Consider the following 15,694-nt stretch of genomic DNA (forward strand, 5'->3'; position numbering starts at 1 on the left):
CTTGGCCTAGTGGTCTTTTTAATCCCTGGGATCCTGATGTATGACGCGCATTTTTCGTAACTATTTAGGATATGCTCAAAGAAGACGTTCGTCGCAATTTCAGGATCATCTGTGCTAATCACCCCATCCCACGAAGACTGCTGGAGATCATAACAGAGCTGATTGAGAGAGCCTGGAGTCACAGATCTGTAATTGTGCATGATCTCTTCCACAATTTCTTCATTTTCAATTACCATTAAGATGGGACGATGATCAGAAATGGTTGCATCCAGTACTGCATAGGTTAGTGAGCATTCCCCAATTGCGAAGTCAAGAAGGGAATTGTGGGACTCTCCCATTCTAGTCGGGATAATTCCGTCAGTCAGAAGAGAAAAACCATTGGAAGAAATGACATCTAGGAGGTCTTGCACTTGAGAGGAAGAGCTTTGAAGTATGTTAATATTAAAGTCTCCCATCAGCAGAAGACTAAGGGATTTGCTTGTGAAGTGAGATAGAATATTGTCAAGAGTTAAAGTGACAGAATGTCATTATGGAGAAAGTTCAATGTCGATCCATTATCAAATTCTTGTTTTTGTAAGGCAAATAGCTAAGGACTATCCATGAAGAGATATCTATGGTGTATGAGGATATCCGTCAATCAATATGAATTGTAAAACATTATTAATAATAATTACATATCGGTTCGTGAAAGTATTGGTCTGTGATCACTAATGTAGGATTTATAGTTTTTACATTGAAGAGTTCACGACTAAATACACAATCTATAGTTGTTCCATTACGTGTGGTATTTATCGAAATACAATATCAATATGAATCAGTATGAATTGTAAAACATTGTGCAATATTACTGAAATATGAAATAAAGGAAAATATTATTTTATTAAACAGAAAGCAACAAAGATGCGAAAGATTCCTCAAGGGCAGCTAACCAAAAATATTAAGGTTTTAAGGCACAAATAAACTTTTGGGAAAATGCGTTAATTCAAAAACGCATCTGGTTTCAAGTGACCTGGTGTTTTCATATTGAATGTAATTTTTTTCTTTACAATTAAACTCTGAGGGAGGAAAAGAGTTGGGCACATTTTATGAAAACATTCTTCAACTTGGACATGTCATCAGATCTTTCGATAAATACTACACGTAATAGAACAAATATACATGGCGTATTTGGTCGTGAACTCTTCAATGTAAAAACTATAAATCCTACTTTAGTGATCACAGACCAATACTTTCAGTAACCGATATGTAATTATTATTAATAACATCAAAACATTGTTATATGATTATCCATGAATTTTATTAATATCTGAAAACTAAAACGTTTTTAACGCCTGCGATGACTCTTATATGGAAAACAAGTTAAATATGCTAGTGGCAGGACACATTATGTACCTGGTACAAAATTTTCTTTGTTTTCTTTTTTTTTTTCCCCCCCGGAAATGAAACAAAAAAATATTTATGATTACTAATGCCGTTGTGGGAGAGTTAAAGCAAGATACACAGTTTCACTTTGTGGCTCATCTATTCACCAATCAAAACGCTTTATTAGTAATTAATACGCTGTATAAATCCATGGCTTTTTAGGGCCATCATGCAACCATACACCTCAACAGTAAAAAAAAGAAGACTGTAGCAATTAGAACATGATAACATACTTTCACGTTGGAAATTTTTATAAACACGTTTAGGGAAATAATACCAATTAAATAAGGTTTATTATGATTTTATTAAATACAGAGGAACAACGATGAGAGAGTGCAGGGCCGGCGGCAAAAGTAACGATCCGCCAAATTGATTAAATAATTTTTTTCTTTTTTGTGATCTTAGAAAAAAAAACATTCAAAACTAACTGTTTAACAATTTGTAAAAAATAACCCAAATTCGAAAATTTGACGCATTTCGCACTATATTTTTCTAAAACATTTTCGGTGAAGAAAACCTCCAGACCCCCACCATCTTTCCTAGGGGAACTTCCTCAGCATAATTCAAGTTTATATTTTACAGCAACGAGCTCTCAGGGAAGCTGTACGGGTGACTTTTAAGTATTCCATGTTGAACGGTATCATCGGGCCCAATCAAAAAAGAATGAAAGCTAGAACAAACAGCACAAAGAACAAAAACATAAAATTCTATCAATTTTCTGAAACATTCATGAAGTTAAACCCAGTTGTGCTTGTGGTGTAGTGGTTATCACATCCGCTTAACAGGCGAAAGGACCCAGGTTCGAAACCTGGCAGGCGCAGCAATCAGTAGGCTTTTCTAGAATTCCATGATAATCTTTTATAATCCTGTATCAACCAGGTTATTTTTTAATTTTTCAAATGTCTTCTAGAATAAATTAATCTGTGCAGCAAAAATTATACTGAAAGCATTCCTCTGCTTAATGCTGTTAACGATATTCAATAAAGGAAAAAGAAACCACGTCATGTGCCTGCCAGGTATCGAACCTGGGACCTCCCGCGTGTCAGGCGGATGTGATAACCACTACACCACAGGCACACGTATACTCTACTTGAGAAATTTAAGACACGAATTAACTATTATATTAAATTGAGCTACAATTTAGGTAGATTATCAGTTTAACTCATCAATCAATCTTTGGAAATCGATTTTGCGTCTTACTGACAACTCTTAAGAGATGTGAACTCTTAAGAGAGTGCAAAAGAGAGCTGAGCTCTTAAAAGAGTATAAAAGAATTAATGAACTCGAACGAATTTAAAAGTAGTTTCCTTCGCAGATTATTTCCATTGAGAGATAACTGTCTATCAATATACTTTCACATTATTACTTTATTAACAGCAACACTCGTTCCTTCAGTGCCAGACTTCATAAATGTGTGCATGAGGATTATTCAGTACTGTTTCTACGACTTGCAGAGGTATTCATCTCACTTTATAATTTAAGTTTTGTTTGCCTGCTGTTCGATCCTAGAAATATCTCCTATACTCTGCATTTCAATTGTATTACAATTATTCATTGCGTATGTTTTGTTACAGAAGACACAGAAGGTAATCATGGATAAATTTGAATATCGATCCATTATCAGATTTCTATTTTTGTAAGGTAAACAGCTGAGGTCTATTTATGAAGGGATATTGACGGTGTATGAGGATATCCGTCCATCAATTTGAGTTGTAAAACATTGTTGGAGATAGTTCAAGTACAGCGCGGAGGTGTTCATGATGAGGAAAGAAAATGGCCGGCCATCCATTTCTCACATTACTGATTTCGTGGGGATCTGCAATGACTGACAGATAAAGATTTAGCAGATAATTGCTCAGATTGGGATAAGGTATGGATCATATAGAGAGCAATTGAAAATGAACAAGGTCCCAACTCGGTGGATTCCTCGCCTACTAACATCGCTTCAGAAAGAAAAAAGGTTGGCCCGCTCTGCTGAATTTATCGCCATGTGTAACAGAGATCATGATTCCACCCCCCTCCCCATTAATTAATGATGGATGAATCGTGGATAATCATTTTTATCCAGAAATAAAACACGTTTCAAAACAATGGAAACTTCATCATCACTAACTCCTGAAAAGGCCAGTGCAACCATTGCAGGGAACAAGTTGCTGTCAGTTTTCTGGGATGAGATTGATATAATTCTCACATATTATCTAGAGAAGAATACCACCATCAATACACATTACTACAGCAACTTACTGAGGCATGCGACAATTAAGTAAAAGAAAAGGCATGCTTTTGCTGTATGACAACGCACCAGTCTACACTTCTCTGGCAACAGTTGATCTTGCCCGAAAGTTACGACATCTTACCTTGCCACACCCTCCTTATCTCTCCGACGTGGCATTTCTGATTTCTTCCGCTTTAAGCAGCTTAAATCATCTCTGCAAGGAAATCATACTTTTTTTGTACTGTTTTTTTTTTTTTTTTTTTTTTTTTTTGGCAATGCAGATGTAACTTGTCATGTCAAATTTGTGGCTCGTCTATTCGAGTGTTAGCTAACCACAACGCTTAATTAATAAATGAAACGCTTAATAAATTAAACGCCATCATGCGGCCATGGACATAAACAGTAAAAAAAGGAAAAAAAAAAAAAAAGAAAGATGAAAAACATACTTTTACTGTGGAAATCTTTATAAAAACGTTTCAAATAATAAATAAATAAATATGTTTTCCTAATTAATTTTAGGATAATTTTGTAACTCCAAAACGTCAAATTGGTATTTACGACTCCATTAATTAAAAACATCACTGGGGAATAAAAAAGACTGCTGTTATTGAGTGAGTGCAATATCACTGAAATATCAAATAAAGGAAAATATTATTTTATTAAACAGAAAGCAACAAAGATGCGAGAGTGAAGAAAGTAAAATGCAGCCAAAATGAAATTTATATCTATATATATATATATATTTATTTTTTTTTGTGATCTCAAAAAAAAAAAAAAAAAAAAAAAATTCAAAACTAACTATTTAAGACTTTGTAAAAATATCCCAAATTCGAAAATTTGACGCATTCTGCACTATATATTTTTCTAAAAAAATTTCCGGTGAAGAACTCTCCCAGATTGCCATCCATCTTTCCTAAGGGAACTTCCTCAGCATATATTAAGTTCATATTTTACAGAAAAAGCCCCAATTTGTATTGGCGAGGTTTCTGAATTCCATCATGAATCGTATCATTGGGGCCAATCAAGAAAGAATGAAAAGTAGAACAAACTGTACACAAAACGAAACATAAAATTCCACCGATTTCATGAAATATTCATCACTTTCAGGGAGCTGTGCTTGTGGTGTAGTGGTTATCACATCCGCTTTACACGCGGAAGGTCCCAGGTTCAATCCCTAGCAGGCACAGCAATGAGTATTGTTTTGGTGAAGTTTAGCAAATCTGTTATAATATTGTATCGACCAATATATTTCTCAAATGTCTTTCTGAACAAAATAATCTCTAAAGTAAATTGAAAGCATTCCTCTACTTAATGCTGATAAGAAAAAGAACTTCATTATGTGCCTGCCAGGTATCGAACCTGGGACCTTCCGCGTGTTAGGCGGATGTGATAACCACTACACCACAAGCACATTTTAAAATCATTCCCTGAGAAATTTAAGAAATCAATTATGCTTTTATATTAAATTTCACTATGATTTAAGTAGATGATCAGTTTATGTCATCAATAAATCGATTTTGTCTTACTGACAGCTCTTAAGAGCTGAACTCAGCTGAGCTCTTAAGAGAGTGTAAAAGAATTAATGAAGTTAAACGAATTTAAAAGTAGAGTTTCTTTCTCAGATTACTTCCATTAACAGATAACTATCTATCAATACACTGCCACACTCTGGATTCCAGCTATCTATCAATACACTGCCACACTCTGGATTCCAGTTGTGTTGCAATGATTGATTATGTTTCTTTTGTTACAGAGCTAAAGTGACAGAATGTCATTATGGAGAAAGTTCAATATCAATCCATTATCAAATTCTTGTTTTTGTAAGGCTAATAGCTAAGGACTATCCATGAAGAGATATCTATTGTGTATGAGGATATTCGTCAATCAATGTGAATTGTAAAACATTGTTGGAGACAGTTCAAGTACGGTGCGGGGTGCGTCCATGATGAGGAAAGAATAAGAGAACCGGCCATCCAGTTCTCACATTACTGAATCCTTGGAGACCCACTAGGACTGCGCGATAACAATTAAGCAGATAATTGCTGAGATTGGGATAATCTGTTTATATGTTTGTTTGTTTATTTGTTGTAAGGTGCAAGGGCAACTTAGCCATAATGCGCCTTGGGATAAGTCATGGCTCATATGGAGTGTAGAATTTGAATATGAATCAATTTTAGCAGAATGCATTCTTCGCTTACCCACATGTCTTCAGAATGAAAAAAAAAAAAAAAGTTGCCTACCCTGCTGAGTTAATAGCCATGTGTACAGCCACGTTGATCTTTTTTATCCCAATTGGTTACAGTGAATGAATTGTGGATACATCACCTTGACACAGAAACAAAACAGGTTTTGAAACAACGAAAACATCGATCATCGCAGAATCCCAAAAAAGGCCAGAGTGTAACCATCTGCAGGGAAGATGTTGTCAGTTTTCTGGGATGAGCATTATTCTCACCGATTATTTAAAGAAGGGTACCACCAACGATACACATTATGACGGCAACCTACTGAAGCAATTGTATGCCGAAATTAACAAAATGAGACGCGGGCTGCTCAGCAAAGGCGTGCTGCTGCTTTTATCATCCACACCGGGTGGAAAAGGCCCGGGTTCGAACCCCGTCGATGACGCGAGAAACTTCAATGGGCTTTTTTCACTCCGTGTCTGAGTTAGTCGGTCTCTGGTCGATTTGCCAGCAAAACAGTCAAATCGACCAGAGAACACACGCAATTTACAGACGCAAGGGTAGATGTAATCAATTACGGGTGATCTTAATAAATTTAATTTTTTTTTTTTTTTTTTTGGTTGCTTTTATCAACGCACCAGCCCACACTCTTGTCGCAACCACTGATTTTGTCAGGAAGTTAACACTTCTGATATCTCCACACCCACTTGATTCCTCCGATTCGGCACTTTAAAACTCTTCCTCTCAGCTGATTTTTTTTTTTTTTTTTTTTTTTTTTTGTTAATGCAAAGGTAATTCCTGCAACAGAAGCATGGTTTCAAGAGCAAAGTCAGTTTTTCTACAAAAATAGCATGAGGAACTGCCGCGAAAGATAGCAGAAATGTGAGCTTTGGATGGTTATTGTGGATCTTGCCAATACTTGCATTGAAATCTCCCATTACAATTTTATAGTGGTGACCGTCCTTGTTAACGCGCAATACATCTTCATAAAATTCTTCAACTTCATCATCACTATAGCTACTTGTAGGAGCACAAGCTTGAATAATTTTAAGGCAATGCGATTATTTAACTTAATAGCATAGCCAGCAGTTTTTTCGGTAAAACTTTCCTTCTTTATGACTGAATCTGTTAGACTTTTGTTGATCAAGAACGCAGTTCCACCACACCGTTCATTATTTGCTCTTTGTAGTACAGACAATGCCCATCTTCTAATTTCATCAGATATTCGCCTTTTTCCTTCAAATCTCATATAACCTATTATGTCCCAATTGATGTTTTTCTTGTAATAGTTCCTCTAGGCGTCAGTCTGTACTCATAGATTGAATGTTTAGCCTTCCAACGTTTAAATCCAAAAGCAACCTGATTGAACCCGGTGATTCTTAGCACTCTCTGCCATTGAGCTGGTCTTCCTGCTGCTCGCAGGCCTCCAGACAATGAGGGCCGTTTATTTTGTTGTGAAGTCATGTTGAGGAAAGGAACTACAATCTGTGGAGCTGGAGCAGTGCAGACTGGCAGATATCCAGTCAGGGTTGGTAGCCTGATGGAGTGAAGCGTCTATCCATTAGTAAGACAGACCTGCAGAGCACCACGAAGAGGTTCGATACTCCATATGAGTGGAAGATGTTACTTGCCACTTCTTGGATAATGCCAATCTTTTTTGTTTCTGCGAAACGCGCTGTTACCGCGTTCCGGAAGTTAAAAATATATAAAAATCATAAATTTAAAATAAAAAAATTATTTTAAAATAAAAATGATTTATTATTACTAATACTTTTGGTGCTTTGGCGGAGAGTTAAGATAGTTGCACAGGTTGACTTTGTGACCCATCTATTGAAATTTCGTCAATCACAACGCTTAATTAATTATTAGAATAACTTCTTCAATAAAAGTATGGCTTATTCAGAGCCATTAAGCAGCCATAGCTAAAAAAAACAAAAAAAGGGAGGGGGGAAAAAAGAAATCTCATTAAGAAATATAATAACATTCTTTTACTTAGAAAATCTTTAACAAATCCGAAATTTGACACCATGATTTTCCATACATTTTCTAAATAGAAGACTCCCAACTCTTTCCTTGGGTAACTTCGAGAAGTTTAAATTTTACAAAAAAAAAAAAAAAAAAATCCTTCAGTACATATATTGGTGACGTTTCAGTATTTCATGACGAATCCCATCATTGGGCCCAAGAAAGGAGGAAAGCTGCAAAAAACTGCACAGAGAGCAAAACAAAATTCCATCAGTTTCTTGAAATGTTAATTAACTCAAGCAAGTTGTGCTTGTGGTGTAGTGGTTATCACATCCGCCTAACACGCGGAAGGTCCCAGGTTCGATACCTGGCAGGCACAATGAATGTTTGTTTTTCTTTCTTTTTTTTTTTTTTTTTTCTTTTATGTAATTCTAGCAAGATATTGTATCACCGGTTTTTTTAATTCTTCAAATGTCAGTTAAAATACATTAATTTCTATTTCAGTACAACAAAGAAGTCAGAGGGGACCGAATCTGGGATCTTTCGCGTATTAGGAGGATGTGATAACAGTACACAACAGACACATCTGTGCTCAGTTAACGAACATTTATACCCTTTGAAATCTAATTTGGATTATGCAGTTTGTTTTTGCGACCTGCAAAATTATTCATCACATTGTATAAATTGGGTATTGTTTACCTGGTGCAAATTCGATCCTATAAACATCTACTATACTCTGGATTCAAATTTTATTACAATAATTGAGCATATTTAATCTCAGTTTATCCTGTTCCTTAAATGCTGAACTCCAGGTAATTCTCCAGTGGGACAAAGATAACTTAGTTGATTTCAATCCTTCTAAAACTCAGTCTTGTCTTATATCAGGTCTGGAGGCCTCATTTTAGGAAGGATGTATAGTTGCTAGAACTAGTACAAAGAAGGGCAACAAAATTGGTGAGGGGAACAAAGCGTGGACTTACCAAGAAAGGCTTAAGTTCTGTAAATTGCAGCGCCTGGAGAGTAGGCACCTGCGAGGTGATGTGATTGAGGTGTGTAAGGCCTTGAATGGGTTGAGCAAGCTGAATGCTGATGGGATTCTTCCTCTTGCTCAGACTAAGAACCTCAGGAGGCACAGTTTGAAATTGAGGAAAGACAGTTGTAGAACAGATGTGCGGATTTTGCCTTTAGCCAGCGGGTAGTTGATTGGTGGAACAGGCTTCCATCTTTTGTTGTTGAAGCTAATAGCCTAAATACATTTAATGCTGAGCTGGACAGGCATTTGGAACGAATGGAGGGGTGAAATGGGAGGGTTTTTTTTTTTTTTTTTTGGCTGATGCTGCATAAGCTTCCTTTCTTGCATCGTATGCCTGCTAATGCTAATCTCGCAAAAAGTATTCTTCTGCTCCTATGCTTATCTTCGATGATACTCCAATTTCTAGACAAGCTCTACCATGGAATATTGTTCCCACATCTGGGGCGATGGCCCCAAAACCTCTCTCAGGTTTCTAGATTCCTTTCAGAATAGGGCAGTTAGGTTAATTAATGACCCATCGCTTACAAAGTCTCTCCACTCTCTGTCTCATAGACGTTCTGTTTCTTCTACATGCCTTTTCCATATATACTTCCATGGGCACTGTTCTTCTCAGTTGGCTTCTGTAATTCCCGTTCTCTCTTCCAAACTAGTCCGAAGACGTGTCGCAACCAGTCAATATACCTTTACTGTCCAACTTCAAACTCATAAAACCAACTTTTCTTCTTCCCCATTTATTCATTCAACTTCCGTTTTCTAGAACAACCTTCCATCTCATGTATTTTCTGAAAATTCAATTTACAGAAATGTAATTTTAATGTCAACGAGTATCTTCTTTTATTTTCTCAACAATGAACCTATGCACAGTACTAAGCACTATAAGTTCTATATTACCCTGCTTGGGGTTCTCATTAAAAGGGGGGGGGGGAAGGGCAATAAAGTTTATGTCTATCTTTATGCGTACAATAAGATAGACATAAACAAACTTAAGAAATCCCAATAAAGCAATATTACTTGTATTCTTATGCTGATGTGTCGTTTATTAATTAATCGATTCCCAGTTTTTTTTTAAGTTAATTAAATTAATTTATTTATTAAAGACCTTCAATTCCAAACTTTTAAGAGTTGTAACTGAACTTGCTACCTGAATAATCTTGAATATTTAACAGATGTTTGTGTGGGATATAAATTATTCATGAAATAGCAAAAGAATGTTGACAGTTGCAGAGCAAGAAAATTTAAATCTATTAAAAGAAACGTTTCAGTCCATTCAAAAATAAGTTAAAATGAGAATACACAAGAAGAATATGTAATTTCAATCCACGAAAATTCCTTAATATTTTTATGGACTTGTCGGGTATACTGGGCCATCTTTAATACTAGCAGAGATCCCTCTTAACTATAATCATCATTTTTCGCGTCCGTACACATCTGGACGGATCCCTTAGGTTAATGTAGGGATCCTAAATATTCGTTCTCTTCTACGATGTCTGCAATCTTGACGAACATGCTTAAAAGACATGTGCCAGACAATAATTTCATATCGATTCTGGAAAATGGAAATTCTCAATGTCGACCTCTATTGGAATGTAAAAAACCCCAGGGGCTCACATCTGGTGAGTATAGGCTTGACACACCAAGGGTCCTGAGCTGGATATCAGCATTATTCTCTTTCTTAGTGATTCATTTCTACTTCTGACTCTTGCTCTCTCTCATGGTAACCCGGAATTTTTTTTGGCTAGTGCAGCATAAGCCTCAGGCTTCCTTGCACCATATAGCTAATAATAATAATAATAATCTTTTTCTTGATATCCAGGAAAATCGTTAAGAAGTCGAGTTTGGATTTCACATTAATATAGTGGCTCCATCTAGTGTCAGAATGTGAATTACAGCAAAATCTTTTATAGGATGTCAACAAAGAATTTAAGAATTTAACTCTACAAAGTAAGTTTTTCAGGGGAAAAAAAGGCCAAAGTGCTTTAAATTAAAATTATTTTTACATGTGCCGAGCTACTAATTTTACAGCACTATTTTACATCTACAATGGGAAGAAAGACTGAAACTTCCAGTGGATTTGCACCAAAATTAAAGTTTCATGGTATATATCACTGAGAGTGTCTCCCGATTAGCGTGGATTTTGTATAAAAAGTAATCTTTATCTACTTGAAATTCTGATTTCCCAGGTATCCATCTTATAACTGCTGTGCTTGAAATAATTGTATCAATAATACTGGAACTGTTGGCCTCTGCTTACGAGGTCCTTTCTTATCTACAATATCTAATAACAAATAACGCAAGAAGTTTGAAACGGTACCCATTTAGAAAGATCTGAGTTCGAATCACCCTTGTTGACAATGGAGATTTTTCGATAAGGATCGAGTTAACTTGGTGTTAGACCAAGGTTTCATTACCCTCTCCAAAAGAAAAGACAAACCCGCATTTCAGGGGCCTGAAATAATTTCATAAATATTGCATCAAATAAAACATATCTAAAATGCCATAAATGGTATACTGAAATAAAATTAGTCATGCTAGTCATGTGGATAAAATATCAATGTTTCCATCAGCAATTAATTCACCCCGTTCGTGTAATTGATTTTTATATATCAGTTACGTCATACATGATCAGAAAAGCAGTGAACTGTAAGGTAAAATGTCCTCAATTTCTAGATTTGCTATTAAAGAACTAGCACCGTTGTACCTGTGGTGTAGTGGTTATCACATCCGCCTAACACGCGGAAGGTCCCAGGTTCGAGCCCTGGCAGGTACAGTTCAACTTTTTATTTATTTTTCATTCTAGCATAATTTTGAATACAGTACTTCCTACTTATGGAGGTATATATTATATACAGCTTAATTCCTGATAACTAACATTCCAAAATAAAAATATTTCCTAGCCCTTCCTTGAATTTATTCAAACAATCCACCTCTGCAACACAAGATGGGAGTTTGTTCCAGTAATCGACCACCTGAAGGCTGAAGGCAAATTTGTACCCAGCTACTCTACAGTCATCCTTCCTCAATTTCAATTAATGTCTTCTCATGTGTGTAGCCTGAGCAAGAGGAAGGATTCCATCAACACTGTGCTTATTCAATGTCAAAGCTTTAAACATCGCGATTAGATCTTGAAGGTGCATAGTCTCCAGGGCCAGCAGTTTGCAGAATTTAAGCCTTTCTAAGTAAGAGCACCCTTTTCTCTGCCTCCATTCCAACAGATCCACCTCCTTCCTAAAATGAAGCCTCCATACCTGTATGCAGTACTCAAGATTTGGCTTAATCATCCCTTATACAATGGTATAATCACCTCCTTAACCCTGCTAGCAAAATTCCTGTATATTATTGACAAAACCCCAATGAGCTGTCCTGGCAGCCTGTCTGCAATGGTCAGAGAACTTCATAATTGATTACACAATTAGCCTCAAGTATTTTTTCATTTTCCCTGAGTGTGGTACTACACAGTCAGTACGTTAATCTGGGAATACTGCTCCCCATGAAGTGCCTTGCATTTCCAACATTATACTTCAATTGCCACTTCCAGCCTATCTACCTTAATTTGTCTAGATCTTGCTACAGTAGCATACCCTGATTACTGTGATTAACCACCCTGCCAACCTTCGTATCATCCGAAAACTTAGACATTAAGCTTGATGTACCTTCATCAATACCATTAATAAATACATAAATCAACAATGGGCCCAGCACTGAACCCTGGGGGACTTTGCTAACAGCATTAGTCCAAGAAGAGCACTGCCCATTGATAACCACTTTTCTAATAAGAAAATAATTTAGTTTGAAGTATCTGACGTAATTTAGCTTGAAGTATTATAAATATTTTAACATAAATTAAAAATAAAACTATACTATAACTATTTATTTATAAATAAAAATCCATACTTCAATAAATAGCAATCAACTTATTTATTTGGTAGGAAAAAGTAAAACTAAATAATTAAAAATTATTTCTATGAATTAATCGATTAGCTAATTTTAAATGTTTTAAATATATAATTTAATTTAATTTGTCTAATTATATAAATATAATTAGACAAATATATGGCCAATGAAAACATTTGCAATTTAAATATTCATACTCTATAACAGCGTTTCTCAACCTCTTTTTGTTTTGTTTTTCTTTTTAATAACATGGCCCATCCAAACCCCACGAAATGTCTCAGGGGCCCAACTAGAAAGGTGGGCCCCTGAGAATTTACAAAATAAAACCGTATAAATTAAAAACACTGTAAAATATGAAAAACCAATAGAGAGTAATTTATCTGTATAAACAGAAAATTTATTTATTTTTTATTTATCTAGTATAGTCTCTGTAGTCTCCATGTACTCTTCTAATCCTGCTATTCGCATCTAACAAGATGGATTATGATAGTAAAAATAAGTTTTTTTTTATCAATTTTCTAATCTCGGTCCTTCTCACAATTGGACAAAATTATAAGTTTCCTTCCTTCTTTCCCCCCCCTATCTAATGGAGATAATGACCCTCATCAGATTATCCAATGTCCTTGCATGTTTTGCCTCTGCATTACTGAAAACAGAAAAAAATGTCAATGCTGCTATCTCCACTTTAACACGAAGGCTGGATCCATCCATGTGCAGTATAACCTGAATGTTCCAATTCTTGACTACAAAAGAAGACAACAGAAAGAATATCGGAACTTATAAGATTCATTTAGAGCGTTAAATAAAAAGTTTATCGTAATATCATTGATATATAAACAAGGTACTAAATAAATGGAGAAGTAAGAAAATAAGACAAGGGATGGAGAAGTAAATCCCGTAATTAAGCGTTGCAGACTGTTGTTGTAGGGTTTTAGAAGCATCAGCAACTAAGGCTTCACTGCTCCGTGTATACTGTCTGTAAATTGCGTTTGTTCTGTGGTCAATTTTCTGTTTGCTGAAAGAAAAACTAGAGTTTCCGGGAGAAAAAACCATGCACCCCTCGCTAGAGACCGACTAACTCATCCACCTAGTGAAAAAGGTCCATAAAAAACCCTCCCTTCATCGACGGGACTCGAACTCAGGTCGTTTCCACCCGGTGGGGGAAGACTGCGATTCTACCAACTATGCTACCCACGAAGGCACGGCAGACTGAAAAATGGTCGATCGTTGGAACCTTTTCAGTCGAGTCCTTTTATTATTATAACAACTGCAATGGCTTTCTCCTGGGCTATACCAGTGAAGAATAATAAAATAGTATAAACTCTACAAACAAAACTTTAATTATTTATATATTATAGTATCGAATATCTCGTCTAGACCATTAAGTATTGAAACGGTCGTTAGTTTTAAATGAAGAATTTCAGACCTTTTTTGGCGGATGGATACAACGAAAAAAGAAAGTGTAGACACCAGAGTGAGTCTGGCCCTGTTCTTGAAAATGATTTTGGCACCTAAAATAATAATTATGCGATAATTATCTTTGAAAGGTAAATTTTCACTTCGAGAGAGCAACGTCATGCAAGGCCAATCACGTGAAGAGTTAACCCATAAACAGACATGTCATTTTAAATGCAGTCCATGTCGAAGTTAAAACTGTAGTATTATTAATATGCTCTGTAGAGCACGCTCTGAATAGCCGTGAATAATTAGACACCGGCAGTCAGAGTACTCATTACTACCAAGCATGTACAAAAACGTGGTTAAAAAGTCAAATTAAAAATTTAATTAATTTTTTAAACTTAAATAAAAACTGGGTGTTATTGCATACTCACTGGACGAAAAATTAGAAACCAATATCTACTAGGATCACTTTTTGTTCGTCAGTTCTCACACTTCGGAGCATGGATGCTGCTACCAGGTGTCTGAGGAAGTGTAGCTGCAGATTTGACCATTCTTTCATCAGGATATTTGTCAGCTGGTGTATTGTTGTGGGCAAAGCTGAATTGCCCTTTCCAGCATATCACAGACATTGGATTCCGATCTGGAGAATTAAGCATCCCGGGCAGATGTTTGAAATCTTGGGAATGTTCCTCGAACCATTTAGATATAACTTTGCATAGTGGATAGTTGCGTTGTCGTCTTAAAAGAATCCATCGCACTCCGCGTGAAAATGAAGCATTGAAGTTGGTCCGATATGACAGAGAAAAATTCATTTGGGGTAACATGACTTTCTAATGGAATGAGCTAATCCATTCCGCACCCCACGCCACGATATCACCTCCAACCTCATGAGTGATGGACACGAGACAGTATGGATGTATGACTTCATGAGGTTTAAGCCACACTTTTACCCTATTGTTGGTGCATAAAAGTGTAAATCGAGAACTCGTCAGGCCACATGATCTCTTTCCACTGTTCCACAGTGCAGTATTGGCGATGACAGCACCACTCCAGTCGAATCTTTCATTTTTTTACAGAAAGAAGTAACTTTCGTATAGGAACACAACTACTAAATCTGAGATTCTTCAATTTCTGCCTCATAGTTCAGTTGTAAATGGATCTTCCTTTGTCTAAATTGAATTCTTCAGTCATTTACTGCACACTAGACACCCTATTCTAACCCACAATTCGCTTTAAATTTCGGCGGTCTCATTCTTGGAGTAGGCAATTCTATTACTCTAGTCTTCTGTTCATTTATTTTGAAATGGTTGCTTTCGACAAACCAGTGGTTTCCTTTGCTTTCTCAATTGTGGCTTCTGCTAAACAATTTTCCAACAATAACACCTTTCTGAAAACCGGAATGATCATTTGTCTTCACCATGACCGCACAGTATAACATACAGTATTTATCGGATACCAAGAAATTTGTAATCATACCATGTGACAATTTATATTTGTATACCGTACTAAGTATCTGTTGAAGTCAATTGCAAAAGGCTTCTGATATTTTGGCAAGTGAATGCATATGATAGAAATTGAATAATC

At 36.0% G+C, this 15,694-nt stretch overlaps 6 non-coding genes across 6 annotated transcripts; 4 read left to right on the forward strand and 2 right to left on the reverse strand.

The window, feature by feature from the left end:
* The first annotated feature begins 2,169 nt into the window (after positions 1–2,169).
* TRNAV-AAC (transfer RNA valine (anticodon AAC)) lies at positions 2,170–2,242 on the forward strand. Its single transcript has one exon. It is a non-coding gene; the product is annotated as a tRNA-Val (tRNA).
* A 184-nt stretch (positions 2,243–2,426) lies between these two features.
* Positions 2,427–2,499, reverse strand: TRNAV-GAC (transfer RNA valine (anticodon GAC)). The gene has a single exon. It is a non-coding gene; the product is annotated as a tRNA-Val (tRNA).
* A 2,251-nt stretch (positions 2,500–4,750) lies between these two features.
* On the forward strand, positions 4,751–4,823 carry TRNAV-UAC (transfer RNA valine (anticodon UAC)). The gene has a single exon. It is a non-coding gene; the product is annotated as a tRNA-Val (tRNA).
* A 152-nt stretch (positions 4,824–4,975) lies between these two features.
* Positions 4,976–5,048, reverse strand: TRNAV-AAC (transfer RNA valine (anticodon AAC)). Its single transcript has one exon. It is a non-coding gene; the product is annotated as a tRNA-Val (tRNA).
* A 3,043-nt stretch (positions 5,049–8,091) lies between these two features.
* TRNAV-AAC (transfer RNA valine (anticodon AAC)) lies at positions 8,092–8,164 on the forward strand. The gene has a single exon. It is a non-coding gene; the product is annotated as a tRNA-Val (tRNA).
* A 3,348-nt stretch (positions 8,165–11,512) lies between these two features.
* TRNAV-AAC (transfer RNA valine (anticodon AAC)) lies at positions 11,513–11,585 on the forward strand. The gene has a single exon. It is a non-coding gene; the product is annotated as a tRNA-Val (tRNA).
* The last annotated feature ends 4,109 nt before the right edge of the window (positions 11,586–15,694 follow it).

Source organism: Mastigoproctus giganteus, chromosome 2 (genome assembly GCF_048544385.1).
Source record: "Mastigoproctus giganteus isolate SK-2022 chromosome 2, ASM4854438v1, whole genome shotgun sequence".
Taxonomy (NCBI): Eukaryota; Metazoa; Arthropoda; class Arachnida; order Uropygi; family Thelyphonidae; genus Mastigoproctus; species Mastigoproctus giganteus.